The sequence below is a fragment of the Battus philenor genome, unplaced genomic scaffold (genome assembly GCF_028537555.1).
Source record: "Battus philenor isolate CCGP_79_NKW_IND1 unplaced genomic scaffold, ilBatPhil1.0.hap1 SCAF_13, whole genome shotgun sequence".
In the NCBI taxonomy this organism is placed as follows: Eukaryota; Metazoa; Arthropoda; class Insecta; order Lepidoptera; family Papilionidae; genus Battus; species Battus philenor.
In genome coordinates this window covers 9288145-9309393 of record NW_027181675.1, presented here as the reverse complement: position 1 = coordinate 9309393, position 21249 = coordinate 9288145, and the positions used below count along the sequence as shown (strand labels likewise).

The following is a 21249-nucleotide window of genomic DNA, read 5'->3' as shown; positions in this document are numbered from 1 at the left end:
TATACTCATCTATTGGAGATATCTTAAACCAACATTAAAAGCTAGCCTTAAGCATGACATTAGGGCGGTGCTTAACGTCCATCAATAACTGATAAATACGAGGATTGGAGTTGAATGACCCAATGAGCTATTAACTTGATTGTCATCTGACATTTTTCTTATCAGTATTAACGTGAGAACAATCGATCATCGCGTAATATTTTTCATTTATGTAATATATTTATAAGTTTACTTATCACATAACATTAAAAACTATTTATTATTTTTATTAAGTAACCAGCACAAAATTTGTGAAATTTATTATAAATGATTATTTCAGTACTTTTAAATTTTTACGTAATTCACATATTTATAACTCCAGCTCATTGGATGCTCAACAATAAACTGTAATAAAGAATTTATAATTATTTTAAGTTTATTGCTAAAAATTACAATACAAATTACATACACTGCTACATTAGCTATTTGTACTCATTCAAACTTTATCGTAATTATTCCGAATAATATTTAGTTGCAATTTGTGTTACATTTTTAATTATAGGTGTGTTGTCGTAAAGCGTATATTGGATTGGAATTTTTTTGTTGAATAAATTAATGCTTTCTCAAAAGCAAAGAAAATATTAAGTAACTAAAGACTAACTAAACAAATTCAGATATAACAGTTTATTAATCGTTTCAACCTGTAAACGCCAAATGCAAGGCATAGTAAGTCTTACACAAAAATGTCTTTAAAGGGATATATCATAATCAGCACGCTTGGCAGACGGGTTGACGCTCATATGGTATTAAGGTACGCAAAAGACGCTATCTATGCTCTGGAAATTTCTTTGTAGCAATCATTTGACCTCTGTGCTTCCAACATTACGAACAGTTGTTTGAATCTTTTCCTCAAAAAGTGTCTTATTACCTGATGTTCTTGCTAGCTTATGCTTATCTTGCTAGCTATGTATACTAAGATGTATAATATAAATATATTATAAAAAGACCTATTTAAATTACATAATTACTAAAGTTATTACAATTTTCTACTTACCTTTATTTATTGTAAATTGGATTGAAAATGCTTATGTTTAAGTTTTAATGCCATCTTAAGTTCCTAAGTTCTAAAAAACCTTAAAGTTTCTTAAAAATTTTCCCATATTTTAAATGCTTTTAATTGCTTTGTCATGTTTTAAAAATTTCTTAATAATTACTCCTTTTAAGATCTTTTAATAAATGAGTATTTTTAACAAAGGCATTAAATGTTAACATATTGTTATATAAATATAAATTAAAATACTTGATTATCAGATTTCAAGTACAATAAATAAAACAAGGCAAAATTTAAAAAAAAAATTTTTTTTCATTTTTCTATTTTAAAATATTAATAATCTGGCGATGGTAAAATCGATTGAGCATTCTAACGTCCATATAATTTATCCTTTAATCCGCTTGAAAAATGATATACGAGCGGATTGCTATAAGTTTCGAATGTACATGGTATATAGAGAAATTGACATCGCTTTCTGAGTTCTCAATTTGTTGATAACTTCCTAGAATATTTTTTGTACTGTTCTAAAATTGTTAAAAACAATTGAATTCATTTTCTGTCAATGTGGTACAAAGATAAAGATAAAATTCGTTTAATCAACATTGGAACCTTTAAATGAACTTTCATTGATTTTCAACTTATCGTGTATTTATTTTTTAATCTATTTTGTTTTTAACTCTTCTCTGCTTCGTAAGGTATTATAGTTGTGACACATCTTTTAATAAAGTTTAACCCATTTTTATACATATATACTTTATACTATATAGCCTAAATGAAATCAAAATAAAAAGGGGTCATCACTTTAAATACTTTTCACTTTAAACATTAGTTTATTTAATAGTAAGCTTTTTCCGTCAATTTATTTTTAATATGCCGTTTAAATTTTGTTAATGGTAGTCGAAAGAGTTTTTGCGCCATTTTGTTAAAAAAATTTGAACTTTACTATCCGCTATTACGTGAATGACACAAATGTAATTTGGAATTTTCTATGTGGCTACAAGAAAATATGAAATATAATTGCCAAATTGATTGACGTTCATGACATTTGCGTTTAAAAATACGATTAACTTATATTTATGCATATAGAATAATTATAAAATTATTTAAATAATTATGTTATGTATGTATCATTAATCAATGGCTCTTAACATGTTATCGCTTGAATTGTTATTACTTCTCAAATTAAAGAATTAAGTCTTTATAAAATTTACAATTACATGCGTTGAATATCATTGAAAGGTCATTTTGTACATTGAAAGCTTCAAAACAACTCGCGCACATCTAATTACTAGCCGTGACCTTAAATATGCACAATGGTAATAAATGTTAAGTATGGCTATTATATTTTTAAAGAGTGAATATTAAGTATGTAAGTAAAATAGCATCTGTGGTGTTTTTAAAGATGTGTGAATCACGTAGTTTTGGATAATCTTCTGATATTCTACTCCCAGCACAAAAAATGTTAAATAGTCGCTTTAAACGCGTTGAAAGATTTGAACGCGTTTAAAGCGACTATTACCAACTTTTATATCTACTAACAAAATTTACAAATACTTCTTCAACACTCGACAATTAATATTTTTACAATCAGGTGTTTATATAATACGTTATTTGTTGTTTTCTTAAAAATTTGTTACTGTAGTCTACTCTACAATAATGAATTTTCAAGAATTACGCGATTTTTAATGCAGTCAAACAGACAAAAACTTAATACAAAATAAATGTAAAGAAAACATCGTTGAACGTTATAAACTTTCAAATTATACTTATATATATACTCCTGATTTCACTCCATAGACATCCAATAATCCAATATTAGCCCATCAAGCCGAGTTTCAGGACTCTCTATTCCAAACGCATTTCGAGTGGCAGCTCAAATACAGGTCTATAACAATTCGAAGCATTTGACGGAATCGATTAGCTTAGATACTAAAAATAAGTCTAGTCTAACATCTTTAGCGCTTTGCCAATCTCAAACACGGTAAACTTAGTATATACGCGAACGGACAAACAGCATTAGCCATTGATAAAACTCTTAAAATATACATTAATCATCATTATTTCAGCCGTAGGACGTTCACTGTCCGACTTGGGCCTCCCCTATGGGCTGTCAATGGGACCGGTAAGCGGCATATTTCTAGCGTCTTTTAAATTACCTTAACACAGTCATCTGTACACCTTGTGGATGGACATCCTAAGCCGTGTCTAAATTATTAGGATAGTAGAAGGGTGGGAGACCTTTAAGATCCAGCCCCTATCTACACGTAATGTAGCTGGTCTGTAGTCAGCTCAATTTGACCTTAATGATGTGTACTGAATGTATTAGCTATGTTTTAGTAAAGATGCCACTAATTCTGGTTTTTAAACACCAATAAAGTATAAAAAAATTATGGAGAAAAAAGATATTACTTAGCAATCGCGTGCGATGTTTAGAAAGTAAATAACAGGCTAATTCTACCGAATAAAGATAGTCATCAACTATCACTAAATTGGCTTTATGAATTTTTCTCCGTTATGCATATAGTTAATTCATGTTGTTCATAAACTCACAAAGTAGCGGCATTTGTTAAGCGCAGAGATATTGACTGGTACATCGAATTATGAATAATAAGAAGGAATAAGTTCCCACGGTAAGACGGCCTCCTGCGATCACTCGCAGCTGATATAAAAAGGACTTTATTACCACAAGCATTGAAGATTGTTTATTTATTGTGGCCTTGACAGAATTTTTGTTATTAGCCTTTTAATGAGACCGAATCAGGTACGAGGTGATCCGTAGACGAATGATGTGAATCGACTTAGTCCAGAGGATTGACAAGTTGAAGGGACAGTGTAGGCAGACGACCATGTAAAGGTCGGCCGTAGTCCATTTCCTGACTGTCCCATTGAAAATTTGTGAGAGGGGGTTATATCCAACAGTGAACCTCCTAGGTCCTACTGAAATAAGTCATGTAATGCCGACTTCTCAGAAAGTGTTAGTTAATTGAACTGGATATCTATCAAATTAGTAATTTTTACCTGTATTCCTATATGGTATTTTTTGATATATAATTAATGATTTTGATATATAATAATTAATGTCATTAATAAGTTTGCGTTTATAGCTTGTAAGCATATATAGTTAAGTTGGTAGAGCACTCAACATGTTATTATCCCAGCGTTGTTTACTGTAACTTAACGTAATGGCTTTCCCGAGAGCTACGGTTTAGGCGGCGATATTATTTCAAGGGATTAACAGGCGACCAAGTTCTCCGTACAGGGCAAAGAACTCGAGAGGGGACCTCGTCTTGGGCTGACACTCGAAACGTGTTTAGCATTCGATTCGACGGTGCCTTGCTCGATCAGTATTATTGGAATTAAATTTATTATGTGTTTGTACTATTCTGGAGCTATTTATTTGAAATTATTATATTAGGGGAACATAAAAGTAATGTCGCTTTCTTAAGTTAAATCCCACGACTATGTTTCTTACAAGTTTTTATTTCTAAACAACAATATATTCAACTTCATTATCAACAACCTTTTGCCATCTAGTATACAAATTTTCAATGCCGAAGCGGTAAAAATCAAACGTTTTTCTGTAAAATATGTCGACAGAAACGTTTACTTACGTAAAAAAACTTTCGGTTCCATCATAATGTTTCTAGAAATTTCAAATAACAGCTGCTCGTAAACCCATAATATCGATCGACCGCTACCATTTGTGATTCTGTATTTAAATATTATGTGTTCTGATCCGCGTTTATAAAAACATTTCTCGAAAATATGTAAAAGTAAAATAATAATTTACTGAATCTTTCATAGATTATTTAGCCATATGTTTATCACCGAACAGATCATTCATAAAAAAATCTTTTGACTGTTACATAGTTTCTGATGTTTATTTTGCCTTTATTATTGTGTTATTATCTTATTGCTTTAATGACTTATTATTGTTTTCCCCATAGTTTCATTGTATGATATTTGGTTGCACCGAATTTAAACGAAGATGTTGTGCACATCTGACATTAACGTATGCATTTATTTCATATTAGTTGATTAGATGATTTGTTGTCACGTTTTTCTTTTACATTTATGTTTATGGATTTGATGCACATTATAAAATAAAATCAAAAAGATGTGATATACAGTTTGAAAGGGTTTTTACAGTATTTAAAATAATATTTATGATGTCGAAGAAGAATACGTAATGGGATTTCCAATGAATGTAGCTCGAGTGAGCACATAAAAGACTCTTTGTTTAATGATACCGGCAGTACTCGCTGGCAGTATAAAACTGACGTATGGAAACTCCAAAAGATGTCATCATGTTTTCAAACTGCAACTTTTAATGTCGGTATAATATTTTTTGCTTTTCGATTCTGGTGATATAATCACACACATCTATATGTATGTATGTATGTAACTCAGGATTAAATGCAATTTAGGTTATCTTTGATACTTATGTAATTATACTGTGATTTTATATTTTTTTTACTAATTATCTTCATGTCAGCCGATAACCCACAAGTAAAATAAAAAATAATATATAGGAACGAATAGTAGCACCCACAGTTATTTGTTTAGGGAAGGGCACAAAAGGCTAAGTGAGGCGATGTGTATAAGAGAGACAAAGAATGAAATGTAACGCGAAAATTTGTGTCTAACAAAAGAAAGAAGAGTTTGGAAGTAAGAAATTTAAGTAAATAAAGATTGTAACTGTTACCCAGAACAGAGGAAGTACCATTAAAAAAAACGTCCACAAGACTAGGCACAGGCCACCCCCAAAGATCACTTCAATGTCCGGTTTTGTGCTGCCAACATCCAGCAACTTTACAATGTCGGAACGTGTAATTTTAACTTATAAGCCTTTATATAATTATACATGGCTCGAGACGAACAAACGAACGTCTTGTTTGTCTCGACACATCCTGTTATAAAATTCTAATTTTTTTAATCTTAAATCTTTAAAATCTTTAAAGTCTTAAATTTGACTAGAACAAATTAAAAGATTGTTATTAATAATATTCAATATAAATAATTCAGTCTACGTATATAAAATATTACACTCTTATAGAAAGTAACGTTACTAATTGATAAGATACGGCAGCCATTAAATCGTTTTATTGGATTGAAAAGGATATTAAATTCATGTATTAATATTTCGATTATTTAGATATCTCATCATTTTTAATTAATTGGTATTTGATTTCTAATTATTAACGGTAGTATTCCTAGTAATATCATTAGAATATTAATACCCGCAGGACGTCCACGCTGGATATAGGCTCTCTCTTCCATTTCCAATAGGACCGGTTGCAAGGGCTTACATCCAGCCGTTTTTAACGAAGTCTTGTCTGTCCACCTTACAGGTGGATATCCTATACTGCGCTTACCGGTCCGTGGTCTTCACTCTAGAAAGCCACACCGGCTACGCGGGGCCATTAGTTCTGCGCACTACATAGTTTGCTCTCTGTTACTTCAAATTTTAATCCGTCGGGCTATGTTGGCTACTGTTGTTTAACCCCGAATCTTCTAGAAGCATAGCTATTTAATTGGAAATAGAAATATCAATTTCCTTCTTGTACGTGGAATTATTTAATTTTACATTTACGTTGTCTTAATTCTTTGTTAATGATTCTTTATTTGAACCTTCTATGTACTTGCATACAGTGTGTCTTTACTATATAAATATAAAATACAAATAATTGAGGTAATTAAATACGTCTGACACCGACATATGTCAGTTGTCTAGTTGTCTTAATCGATAAATATTTCTCGAAAAGGTTTGAAATCAACGCCCAATTCCCTTGTAACTATCACAGAAACGACATTGAACTAAATACGTGTGTGTTGCCTTCAGTGTGAAACCAAGCAATAAAATGTGGTTTTAATTACCAATTTTCTCTTCAGTCGTAAAATTATAATAAGTATTCACGTTCATTTAAATGAATAATTACGCTCTAAATAATTTCGAAAGGCTTCTGTTACTTTTTTGTTCTATTTTAGAAAAATACATAGTCGAAGTGATGTAAATCTGTTATATTCTAAAATATTACTAGTCTTCGGTCAACACCTTCATAATTATTTTCGACATATTGTATTATAATTAAGATAAGGCAGCCATTAAACTGTTTTAAGTAGCGTCAAAAGGGTCTTTTAAATTTAGTTTTTAATGTTTTGATTATTCAGAAGTTCTGTAATTTTAATGAGCAGATAATTTAAACTAAAACCATTATTGATAGTATTTCTAGAAGTAGCAATTTGTTATAAATATTTCAGCAGTAAGACGTGCGCAGCTGGACATAGACCTCTTTCATTGATTACTAGTAAGACGAGTTGGAAGCGGTCTGCATCCAATGTCTTCCGACGATCTCAACAAGGTCGTCAGTCACCTTGTGGGTGGAAGTCTTACGCTATATTTATTCTTAGGTAATGAAACAAAACTTTCAAATCAATGAAGTGATAATCTTTTCATGGCAATTAAAATTTATTGTGGCCTCAACACTATGTGTGTATATATATATATATATATATATATATATATACACACATTACACGACTTTATATTATGTATTAAGTCAGCAATATGAGTATACAAGGTAACCGATGCGGTAACTTCATATCTTATTAGATATGCGACTAATAGACGACCTTGGTCAAAATTATTTAATTCAAAGATTTAAAAAAATCGATATTTATATTATCGAACGATCGTCGATGTCGTTGTTTCATCCCATTGACGTCCACTGACAGGCATAGCCGTCACCCAAAGAAATTTGTGGGGGATATATCGTAATTGTCACGCTTGGCAGGCGAGTCGGCGATCGTAGTATGGTACTATACGCAGAGGACGCCGCTGGAACTCTGAAAACTTGTTTGTTAAAATGTGTAAATAACACAAAATGGTATCCTTGGAATCGAACCCGTGGCCTAAGATCGCAAGTCCCAATCCTCTGTCACTGGGTTAACTGAGTTCAAACGATCGCTGTTTGATAATGTTGCTTTACTTTTTAGGCAATTGTATAAAAAAATGTCTGCCATTTGTGTATGAAGTCAAGCTAAATAATACCTTCTCCAAATGTACATAAATTCATTCACCTTGCGTCTCAAGTACTATTAAAATTTATGTTACCTTTATAACGTCAAATGTTTATGAAATTGTTAAATAATTACAGGGCAGCTTGAAGGTTCTTACGTTCTAATGATGTCATGTAGCCACAGGAATATTATGCATATATATGGCTTTAGGAAGAAATGTTAGTGATATAAAATAATGTTAAACATTAATTTTTCATAATCTGTTTTTATAACTCGAGTATTCAAGTTGTTTCACGACTTAATGATCATGTAATGTATATGTGTTTTTTTGAATAAACGAAATCAAGGCCAGTAGAATGATAATACTTCAATATTATCCAAGAAGACATAATTCAATATTTGTCAGACTTCTTAATACTTGACCCAATATTTAAAAACTTGTTTTGTTTCCACGCTGGTTTGTTTGTAAGGATCTTAACCTGATTTTATTACAGCAATATTAATTGCTCTCATAATTTAATATAATTTTTTACGCAATCGGCATCCGTGTGATCCAATTACGCCCATTTTTTACGATCGGTTTTACTCATTATGTAATGGAAAATAAACACTATATGTAAAAGTCGAATTTTTAATAACAGAAAGTGAAGTCGTTTGATGTATTTATGCTTGTGATGGATGTTAGATTGATGGTAAGAATTGGTTATTTAATAGGTACATGTACTTTATTCACTTTTTTCTTCACTGAAGTAAAATTTATGTTTATATTACTCTTTGTCTGGAGTATGATTTGCCAAATATACTTTTCTGAAATACTCGTAGCTAAAGTTTTATTGCAATTATCTTTGCACATGAATGTTATTCGTATTAGTTTTAATTTCTTTATTTTTATAATTATCCATTAAGAATTTAGAATCATTTGATATACTGATTACTTGTGAATTTCATGAAAAACATAGCTAGAAGAGTTTAATTTGATAAAATCAAGATGAGTTCTCATAAAATGGCTCCGTTAATATAAACCTACGAAGGATCCAAATGCACCGCGCTCTAAGAAGAACCCTTAGCTTACACCTTTTTTGTGATCATGGAGAAAGTAAAATACATGTTTATATTATCACATAAAAATCTTTTACACTATAACAGGATTTGTTCACAAGTAAACTATAAGCTTTTTACATTTATTACATAATAATTTAGGAGAACATTAATAATGCTTCGCTTGCTTAATTTGAAAAGTTACTAATTTTGTAAAACTTAGAGAATGGTATAACATTTTTTCGTCAACATTGCTACATATGTTATATAAATATAGGTTTAAAGTATACTTAATAACATATCTTCATGCAAAAATAAATTTTGTGTATAAATTTTTAACCACGTTTGAACGATACAAATAAACATATGTACTTACCCGTGGAAACAACGCTCGGCGATTATTTTTTTCTTGAGTAATTCAAGAGCGTAACATAGAAAATATATTTAAGTTTAAACAGTTGGTTAAATTTTGAAACTAATTTATCAGCGAGGCAAATTACAAACGATAGTGTATATATTATTATAAAGGATCATGGTCAGCGATCGTAAATAACTCTTACCTGTTAATGTCGGAATGACTAATGGAATTAATTTCCTCTTAAGATTTGTAGCACAGAGTACATGAACAATGTCATACAGCGGAACAAGTAACTGACATTAGGTGATCCTAAAGGTTCGCCTTGAGGCAGTCGGTACCCGAGTGACCTCACAGTGGCCTTTGCATGCCATCATTACGGACAGGAAAATCAAACGCTTCCGCAAATCCGAGTAATTTAGATTAACTCTCGTGATATAGGTAAATTGTTGATAGTTTATTTGTGTAATTGTCGTAGGCTATTTTAAATAAAATATTGATGGTACCGCAGAAAAGTTTACTACTAGTGAAAGTATAAAATAATATTGAAGATTTTCTATAACTCAATATTAGCTTAGTTACATATTTTGTTAGGAAAAAAAATGAAAGTTTTAATACAATTACGTTTAGAATAACTTGAATATGGTACATCCTTTATTAGGTCTTTACCTATAAAATTGCCGATCAGAATACAAGAAGTAAGTAAGTATAATCAAATTGTATTCATTTTTATTCCATATTCATGTTTGTGCACTTCTAGCACAGTGGTAATTTATTGAAGCTGCTTCACTAATATTGAAGTTTTTGCTGCCAAGAATATTCCTAAATTTAAAAGAAAAGTAGAAGTAAATCTGTGCGACTTCTGGTGATTATGGCGTATGACGCAGAATTTTTAGTCCTAGCTGTAATAGCTAAGCGAATGACTTCTGCGGACAAGGTCGTGCAAGACTTGCACTTTGAGTGGTAGGATAGTGTATGCGAAAGTACTAGTTGTCGGCAAAGGTATGTGAGCAGAGACACAAAGAAAGGCGCGATTGATAAAACGAAATCTTTCCCCTGTCGCTCGTATATCTCAGGAGACCAGCGTACGCGTACACGACATACACTGTTCGTTCTATAGTGGATTTAAAATAATACTCTACATATTTACTAAAAACAATATAAAACTTATATTTCTATTTAAAGACGTGATGTCCGATACTAAGCAATGTACATGTGTGGCCAGCTTTTTATAATTGCTAATAGAGCGTTGATTGTCGATAGCGACGTGCATCTCTCAGTGAGGTGTCAGTCACGCGTAGTGACGTCACCTCGACACGATTTGCCACGTTCGCGTCGGTTCCTATTTTTTTTCACAGGATATATTTTTTATTCCGTTCCATTTACTATAGTGAATTTTATATTATACACATTAATGATAGATATTGATCGATGGAATTTTTTTAAAAGATATGTAGGTAGATAACAGAAATGTATATTTATGATACCGATAATAGAACTATGTATAGTTTTTATTTAATTTAAAAAAAAAATTAAAAATAAATTGATGAATATAATATTCTATTAACGAAACGTTTACAGTAAAAAGATTAATGAAAATTATTAGAGAAATTATAAGAGTGATTATTTTTTATAATCGTAAAATAGCTCGTATTATTTATGTTCGTGAATATGTTATAAATTACACTACAAATATTAAGTTTGTATTTATAGCTAGAATTTTGTTACTGTAATTTGATATTAAAGTAATTGATTGAATAAACGGAAAGATTTTTTGTCGCCGTAACGCCGACTGACTGAAGTTAAGTCATGCGAATAACCAAAGAAAGTGCAAGTAACAATCGCATGTGCTAAGGTGATGTTACGTAAGATAAGTTTCTCCCTGTTCGCGTTTAGCCAAAATGTGGAAATCGATGTCTCGGTAATTTGGAGAATCCGTCTACTGTGTTCAGGAGAATCGTTTTCGTGCGTTATAAATTTTTAAGTTACTGTCTAATTTTTATTTTTATTTTTCGTACTCAACGCCATTGTTTACTTTACAAATATTTTTTAAAGGGTAAAGCCAACTCTTAAGTGAAAATTCAGTAATATTTAAATTTTAATTTGTGTAATCTTTCCACGCTCTTCATGCTCATAAATAATATTATAATACAAGGTCACACATTGTACGTGTGTGACTAATTAAAATTACTTCCGCCAGTGACCTCTATACCAAAAAAGTTTGTGTCAATGACTGCGTCAGAGGTGGGATCTCTACTTTTTGTTTCATGTCTCGCATGGTTCGAACACACGAATTTTTAGAAACATTGTTCTTAACCGATTGTGTAATGCGTGAATTATGTGACTGGCCTTTGAATTATGTAACAATGCTTGATTTGCAAACTCGTGTATTTTTATTGTTAGGGAGCAATAAAAGCTAGCTAAAAATATTTCTTATTGCTAGTATGTTATTTCATAAAATAAAGAACGTAGTAAAATTTGCTTCGCGTCGTCAGTTCAATAATTAATAGAAATCAAGCAATGCTATTTTACTGCTATACTGTACTACAACAATCGCGTGTACGCTTTGACCTAGACATAAAATTTGAAAATTTCCGAATTTCGAAATTTCTCTCTAGTATCAATGACATTGAATAGGAATCTTTATTTTAGTTTTGTAGATGTTGTAATTTGAATAACAGTACGAGTACCTTTGCTATTGTTTTTATTATAGTTTATTTAACAAACGTCTTTTTTAGTTATTATAAAGTTTAGTAATGAATTGCTCTTTTATGTAGAAGTAGTAATGTATGTACATTAGAAAGGATATTGGTAAAGTGATTATAATAAAAACCCATTTGAGATTGTTGTGGGCTCTTTTTAGACTTGAATTTGTATGTTTCGTAGCTTTAAATTGAGAGATGCCATTAGAGGGGACTTCAATCTGATTTTAGTTAAAATCAAATAAGGCTTTACTGGCATTCATGACGTTCATAATTATTAATGATCCTATGTGGATAATAATATAAACAATAAATTAAATACACAATCGATTTTCGAGCACAATTTTTATTAAAGAAGTAAATCTGTAGTTAGTTATCCTCGTATATACAAGAAATAAGTTATGTTACGTATTCATAATATTAAAAAAGCCACGGAGGCCATTAATAGTAATGGCGTATTTCACACAGTTATTTATTGTATGGTGAATCGTCGATTGATGGCGTTGCATTAGGCACTGACAGGAACGCGAATGACAGTGTTATCTCGTCAATTTGTGTCGGCAACAGCATTCGTATGTCATATTGTTATGCGCCCGCATTGGTGACATGTTAACACATAACTTTCTTTGAAAAATATCGCCTATTGTGTAACCATACAATGAACATACCTTTGTTACAACAGACAACTGTATTTAAATTTTTAATTTTGTTCTGATTGCATTTCAATGTTTGATAAATTTCGCTGTATTATAACAAATAGTTGTAATACGAATAGATCTTAGTTTCAAAGTGATTTGTACAGTAAAAGTAAACCATATATATTTCATATTATATTTTATTAAATTAGATATGTAATAAAAGATCTGCTTACTGATGTCATTATCTACTGTCTTGTTACAGGCAGAATAAATATGTATTTATTTAAAACAAGTTGCAACACCATAGGCAAACATAGAAAGCAAATAGTATAAACAAAAATAGATGATTGAGTGGTGGTAGCTCAGCGGTAGAGGACTGAGACTTGCGGCCGTACGTCGCGAGTTAGATTCCTATATAGCCAGTTAACCATATTAACATACAATTTACTTAAAAATATAATTTATTGTAGATGATTTTTGCTTACGTCTCTGTCTATTAATTCGCACATGCGCGCCAAAAAGATGATTCGCTTATTTTAAAAAATACACTGGTGTTTTTTTAGAAAAACCTGCTAGAATACATTACGAAAATTCTAGATGTGACCTGGCTTTGTAAAAATATAAGAATTAATTTCCATAAACCTTGGAGCTAAAGTCAACTAAATCATAACATGTTACGGTCATGATCTTGGCCGACACGTAGCTAAAAAAATAAACATTTTTTGCGACTTAAGGAAATCATAATTCAAAAGGATAGTATGGTTGTCTAGGGAAAAGTCTTGTAGAAAGTAGACTTTCTTTATCACCGTGTCGCAAGCACCCGGCTGCGTGCTAAGGGCGCGGCGACGGATGACCGACGTAGTTTTTTAAATGTCAAATTATAGAGGCTTTATCGTCGCGGCGTTTCTTAATCGGACATTGCAACTACTCTGTTAGATGTCGCTTATTTAAATTACGTTTACACATGACTTGACGTTTCGGAACGAAATTTTCATGAAATTGTCCCTCCAACTAAGTTAAAATATTAACAAAAAAAGTTGAGTTTATGAGTTAGTTTATAACAATAGATCACATGGTCGTCTCCACTGATCCTTTGACCTTAAAGTTTATCGTAAAGTTATGTCATTGTTAATTTACATTTCATTTAAAATTTAAATCTAATATGGTGTTCGATTATAAATTTGACTAGAAATACAATTTTTTTAGATGAATAAAAAACATATCTTCTTTTTAATCGGGTATAAACAAACTGGGCAAACGTTTGTAAATTGAATTTTGTTTGTTTCAATCGTTATAGTGTCGATCTAGCTTTTAAGTAAAAACGTAAACAATGTTTTTCGTCTACGCATATCAGAGTGGGTGATAGTTTACTATGAGTTCAAGAATGTTGTTATTTAGACTTTCTCTGCACTTGCTTGCTTACTGAACTTTGCGTAATGGCATAACGTCGTAATGCAAAGGCATAACGATGGAATGGTCGCCAGTAAGTGGCACAATAGCCCTGCGATCGACCAATTAGTCATAACTTTTACTCTTGTAGGTCAATCTCTCCTTACGTCATCCGTTTGTAGAATTCACTAAGTATTATCGTAATTTAGTTATTTGATTCTTTTTACGTTTGCGGAAGTTTCTAAATCGAATCGAAGCTGTGTTTGACCTTGTATCTATTTTAGATATAATTAGCAAAAGAGAATAAATAAAGTAAATATTTATGAACAGTGTAGAACCTTCAGCTCTTACGTACAGTCAGTGTTTATCACTGAAACCGAACGTATGTGTAGGTTTTATAATAATGAACTCCATGATTGTGTATAATATAAAAACAAAAGCAAATAATAACAAATAATGCAATGGCTAATAACGTTTGATTAATTATAAATATTTATTGATAATAAATTGATATTTTTGTAGGTACATGGCTCATCATCATAATCACTATATGCAGCCGAAGGATGTTCAGTGCAGGATAGGAGAAGTCCGTATATTTTAAAAAGAATTGGTTGGAAGTAGCCCGCGTCCAGTGTTTCCTCACTACATTAAAAAAACTCGTATGATCACCTTATGAGAGGACATACTATGCTACGCTTGCCATCGCGTGGACTCCTCTCCAGAACGTTAGGAAGACCGAGTATATCTGTTTCTTGTACTATATGGTCTACCCGATTGTACATGTCCATATAAATTAAACTTACTTTACTTCAAATACTTATTATTTTTATTACTCGGTAAGTTACTAAAATTTTCTTAAATTTTTTAAATAATTATGGTGACATGCCATTCTCTACCTTTCATTCAAAATTTAATCAATTCATTCAAATAACATACTCGTAAATTTTCCTTATGAAACGGTCAATAAATTTAACGAGTTTGGTTGCGACATGGTTCTGTTTAGGAGGTATTTTTTAACAATTAGTATCGCACTAGGTGATTTGGTTTACTTGGTCCTGGATCACTACGCTCGTTTGAAATCCTTTTATTATGACTTAACCGACTAAGTAGTATTAACTGATACATAATGATAGAAAATGACTAATTTGCAAAACGGATGTAGACAGACAGTTATGCCTTACTAACTATGTTCAGTTATAAAATGCTTACATGTATGTATCCGTCGGCAAAGTGTTTACTCTCACATGTCTATTGTGATGTTAAATTTGCTTTTCAATAGCTGTACAACAGTTGTTTAAGCGGTTTCCTTACATTGTGGTGAGGTTATTTGCGGAAATTCTTAAGCGAAGTGTTTTTTTCTGTCCAATGGTCTTGTGAAATTTTGACGACGTTTTGTGATGTAATTTACAAAACTACTACTTGCAATCATTTAATTTTATACAATATTTATTTTAGTAAAACATATTTCGATTGTGTTGATCTTCTAATGATTATAATCCTTTATCCATACATATAATAGAATATAGCTAATGAAGCAGTCTTAAAATGAAAAAAAAATCACACTGTGATGATAAGTTTCCAGATTCTTTTATTAAGCGAAAAATTCGTACGGAGTTACTTCAGTGGAAAAGCCGTTACAGCGGAGGACAGGTGATTAAGACTATTAAGACATTCTTCCCGGACGCGATTACCTATCCTGTATTTGGCTATCCTGTAGTAAAAGCACTGGAGTTTGACAGTGCTCATTCAGGTATATAAGTTCAAATGTATGGAGAGTCCGGCGTCCGCCTGTGACCCGGAGGTGAGCCAAAGTATAATATATGTAATTATCAATGTCCTCTGTACAATAGAATAAGAAATAATAAAGATATAGAATTAAAAACAGAGATCAAATGTTCAAAAACTGATTATCAATAAAGAGAGTATAGACATAGATTTATAAAATTCTGGTTATACTTAACTATGTAATTCAAAAATATGTAATGTAAAATAAGTAATTTTAAGTAAGCAATCATAAATCTAATTTACTTATATTTACTAGGTTAATTAAGATGGGTTTACTTTTAAAAATAAGATTTAACCACGGAGGTAGGTTCTGTAACCTAGTTCTGCAGTAAAATTTAATTCAAAACATGTTATATATTCTGTACGTGTCCCTGACATATCAAAGCAAGTCATAAAAAATGAATAGTTTTTTATTCATCAAATACTTGATATTAATCTGTGATCAAAAAAGTAAAATGAAATTAGCATGTAAAACACTATAGCACTAGGAAGGCAGGTAAAGTGTTTGTTAAAAGCTAGAATGTCGTTTGGCTCAGCCCAAACCATTTTGAAGGATATTTTGTGTCTCAAATACGTCGTCTCGATTGGTGATGAACACGCTCAATTTTTTGGAAATAAAAAGCATTAAAAACTCTACTCTTGTTGTTCCGCAACCACCGTATTCGCCTGATCTCGCTCCGTGCGACTTCTAGCTATTCAGTAAATTCAAAGGACCAATGCGGTGAGGCCGTTTTGACACGATCGTAGGGATAAAAACCGAATCGAAAAGGATCTTGAAGCTTATATCGGAATAAGATTATTCCGACTGTTTTGAGGACTGGATGGCAAAAGTGCGTTTTATCGGACTGGGATTACTGTGTAATGAAATTGATTTGGAAGAATAAATAAAGAATTTACATTTTATAAAAACCCATTAACCGTAGTTTTTGATCACAATGTTACGTTATAAAAAATCCGGGGTTAATTGTTTTATTGCCATAAAAAGAATACAATATACTGCGTCATAAAAATAGTAAGACAATTAAAAATATTGTACAAACCGGATTTCTGCGGAGATCTTGTACTTTTCTCTTTTCATCTCCAGGCGTTTGGTTAGAGCAGTAACGTTTCACTGTTCATTTCACAACGCACACACATGGTCTCTCGATACAGTAGGTAACGTTGTTGAAATCACTTTTAGTTTCACTGCCACCTTCACGCTCCGGGAGCCCTGCAGACTGCAACAAATTAAATCCTAATTTATTCTTTATTTAAATAAATATATTTTAATTAGAAAGTCTTATTAAAATTTTCAACAGCTCTGAACGGGATTTTTTTTTCGCAAAAAACCATTCTGTTGTTAAGCAGAGAATAATAATCATACTTTCTATTTACTACAGATGTAATAGTAATTATTACTTAATTTTTTTATCTTTACTACGGTTTAAATAAATACTGTATATTTCGTTTATAAATATTAATGTTCTGTATTATTAAATGATAGTTTAATAACTATTAAAGTAAGGAATACATTTGTTTATCCAATAATATCGCACTTAGAACGCTTTAGAAATAACAATCCCTTTTTAATGTTGTAAAGTAAACAAGATGTATCTGGATAGTCTATAAGAGTGTGTTTATCGTCGCTAATTTGCTTCTCTACTTATGAAAAATTACTCATAAATAGCAATAAGAATCGGTATTGTTAATGAGAATACACTGATATAAATGCATATGTACACAGTCTTGACATCTTAACTAAAAGATTTTTTGTCAATTTTGATTTTTAATATTATAACATGTATAAGAACTATAAGGATCTATAATTACATTTTAATAGATGGTCAAATAGCGTATATTCATGTATCACTTACTAACAGATAAACGCTATACTCACGCCGAAACTTTTATATTAAAACAAGTATAGATATTTGTATATAATGGAAAGAATATGTATTTTTGTACTTTTAATTTTTTTTAAAAAATTGTCCTTCTTATAAATTTCATTACAATTTATAGAGCGCTCAATACTTTACAATAAAGAATATAAAGATTTTTGAACATAATAATTTAGCGGAAATTGATTTTATACATGGCATATATATTTAAAACTTCACTAATATATTCACGATTTAATCTTTATTCTGTGGTTACATTTGTTATAGCGCATTAATTTTAATGTTTACAATAAGTAAGTACCGTAAATAGTTACTGTAATAAGGTAACCTATTTCTGTCGTAGTAAGGACTCTGTAAAATTTTGAATGTTTTACTTTGTAATAGTTCAAAGCAAATGATTAATTCAGGTAATATAAAATAAAAATAAGTTTATTTGAATACGCAATCGCTACAGATTCATTTTACTTTTAATTACAGTTGGACGCAACGCGAGCAAATCTTAAGTTAAAAGTTAAATTATGAAAATATTTGTTGCGATGATGTAGGATTAAAGATATTATCTTGATGCCTATTAAATAACTTTGAGATATGTAAAATACACATGTCATAAATAATATGTCTGTATGTCTATATATATGCTATTAAGAAGTGGAACCTTCGCCGACAGCACTTTTAATACTACTAAAACATTGGACTTTCATATAATTTATATAACAATTTAAAAAATTGCACCAAAATCTTCTCATTACCAGAAACTTTTATACAATGTATAATATATATAAGTATGAAGTGTGCTTATTTAGCATAATTACAATTAAATTTTATATTAATTTTGTTATAAAATAATAATGTACAGTTGTAGGGTTAATATTCGCTCTTATTAAGTATATTGTGAAGGCGCTCTCAGTACCGCGGTAAGCGCACAATCCAGCTGCTCTCGCTTTTATCCAAGCGTGTTGTAATATAAAGCTTTTCGTAACCAAAACTGATAGATAGCTTAAGAAACCGATAGCCTAGCAGATAAGTAAATCAAAGTTATTAAGTTTAAGTGTGTAACAGCTACATAAAAGAAATAATAAGCGTTTGTCTATGAAATTGTAGACACCAATTATATTTTTAATGTCATTTACATAATTAAATAGTTGATTATTAAATTTTTATTAAGTAATCAAATGTTACATGTAATAATAAGTATATAAATAATTATATGTGTATACTAAAACACTTTATATAATATATGTAATCTATATTTTGTAGTTCTGTTTTATTCCTTAGAAATAAATCATAAAAACTTTTTGGATATTCTTCGCTTTAGTTTCGCACCTTTCGACATCGAAAGCACACCGATGTCGTGGAATATTCTAGAAGCATTTTATTATACGTCGTTCGTGTTGTCGCGCAAAGTCGTGAGAAGTTGCGAATGTGTTGCAGTTGCCAAGAGGTTGTACGTGTATTCAATACGAAGGAATCCGATGCTCTGTAGATTTCGAATGGCATGTGCAATGCAATATCATAGCAATGATATACCGAATTTTTTTAACACGATAACTTCATTTAGACAGGATCGCTTTAACGAGCTGTCGTTGTTTTATAACATAAGTTTACATTCTCTTATACTGAATTAAAACGTAAAGTAATGGAACAAATTACTTTTAAATATATTTAGATTAATAAAATAAAATATTAATGAATAAAAATAACAAAATTTTCTTCCTGTTATCGATTAGTTTCCATTGTGATGTGAAGTTATACTTAAAACTATGGTAAAATATATTAGTATATTTTAATTATAACAAGAAATGCTTCAATGTTTTTCGATTTTAATAATGTTAAATATTTTAATTTGCTAATATTACAGCAGCGTCCATGTAGTGGAGTACTCTAGTTTAAAAATAAAATATCGGATCTATAGCAAATTTCATAAAATTTAAATTGACGAAAAACAATAATTACTATACAATACAATACGATAAATATATTTTTCGTCTTGACAAAACAAAACTGTAATCTAGCAACTAGGAGACTTCTTTTAATCTTTTAAAATGTGTCTACAATAGTAGTTGTACTAAATATCTGTTTCAGTATTCATTATAAATTCAGTTTCAAATGTAAGTTCGCCTGGCAGTAGCAACGAAGTAGTCTATCGACTACTACTAATTTATAAAAATCTAATTAAATTGCTCTTGTCTTGTCTTGTCCTTTTTTCTTTTCTTTTCATTAAGGATTGGCGAGTCAGCGTTAATAAAAATTTGAGAAATATGTAAATAGCAAAGTTTTATGTTAATGATACCAATAGCATTTTTTACATTGGTTTTTTTATGGGTTTTTGTATTTGTGTAAAATTAAAAACAGCCCTATAGTATATACGTTCTCCTATTATTATATAACCTAGCTATAAGTTTTCCTAATATAACAAAAAAAAACTCATCGTTCTACTAAAAAGTTCTAATTTAAAAATGAAAATTACTCGGAAAGGTACGAAATAGTCGCATATTTATGCAAATGTAGTCACGAGCGACCAAGTCACGAGTAAAAGCTTGCATTAGATAAAACTAACTTAGCATGATCACATCGATTTCTTAAGACAATCACGTTTAAATTTAAAACGACACATCAATATTCCAATAGACACTTCAAAGAGACTCGTGTGACATTACATCGTTTGCAGTAGCTTAAATCTATTAAAGTTTGCAAAGTAGACAGGTTTAATGACTACCTATTCGGAATATCTTGTTGTTTGTATTAAATTTGAATTTCAAAGAGGTATTAAGTCATACATATAATATGTTCGATGCCTGAGGTCAGTTATCAATTGCAAAACGACCTTCATCTTTAGGCCGACAGGACCTAAGGCGCCATATGCACGCGCAACGAACACAATCACCTGATCGGCAACCCCCGCAATAGTTTTTAATGATGCTGGACGATCTACAACCAATATGCAATTATTGTTACCTCCAACTCACTTTACTTATTTATGTTATCGTCCACATTAGATCATTTATCACATGAGAACGTCATGAGAAGAATGGTAGAAGAGCCCAAATTCATTATAAACTAGGATCTAATGAATTCCAAAGGCGCTCTTATACGAGAAGAGACCACAACAAACTTAGACGGATATTTTTTGTAATCATCTTTACAATATCCCTAACAGAGCATTATTTAAAGATATTTCTTACTTTATTATAAGATTTTTCGATTTTGCGGTTAATGAATTTCTTAAGTTTATTACAAATTAATTTAGATGGAGTGTATTGTAACATGTTACACAGTTTCGGAATTACCTTTTTACTGATCACTTAGATGTGGAGTAATATTACATAAATATATAACTTTGTAGTTGTGAACGCCTACATTTCATGACATTTAAAAAGCTGTACGTATACGTCATAAAATTATTGCAAATTTTATC

General features: G+C 30.7%; 1 protein-coding gene across 1 annotated transcript in view; it reads right to left on the bottom strand.

Moving 5' to 3' along the window:
- The window catches only part of mol (dual oxidase maturation factor 1 mol), a 62028-nt gene that overhangs the window by 35633 nt on the left and 5146 nt on the right, over positions 1-21249 (bottom strand). Inside the window, exon 2 of the mRNA XM_068777194.1 lies at positions 16998-17174. The gene's annotated coding sequence lies outside the window, so the exon portion shown is untranslated. The remainder of the gene's footprint in view (positions 1-16997; positions 17175-21249) is intronic.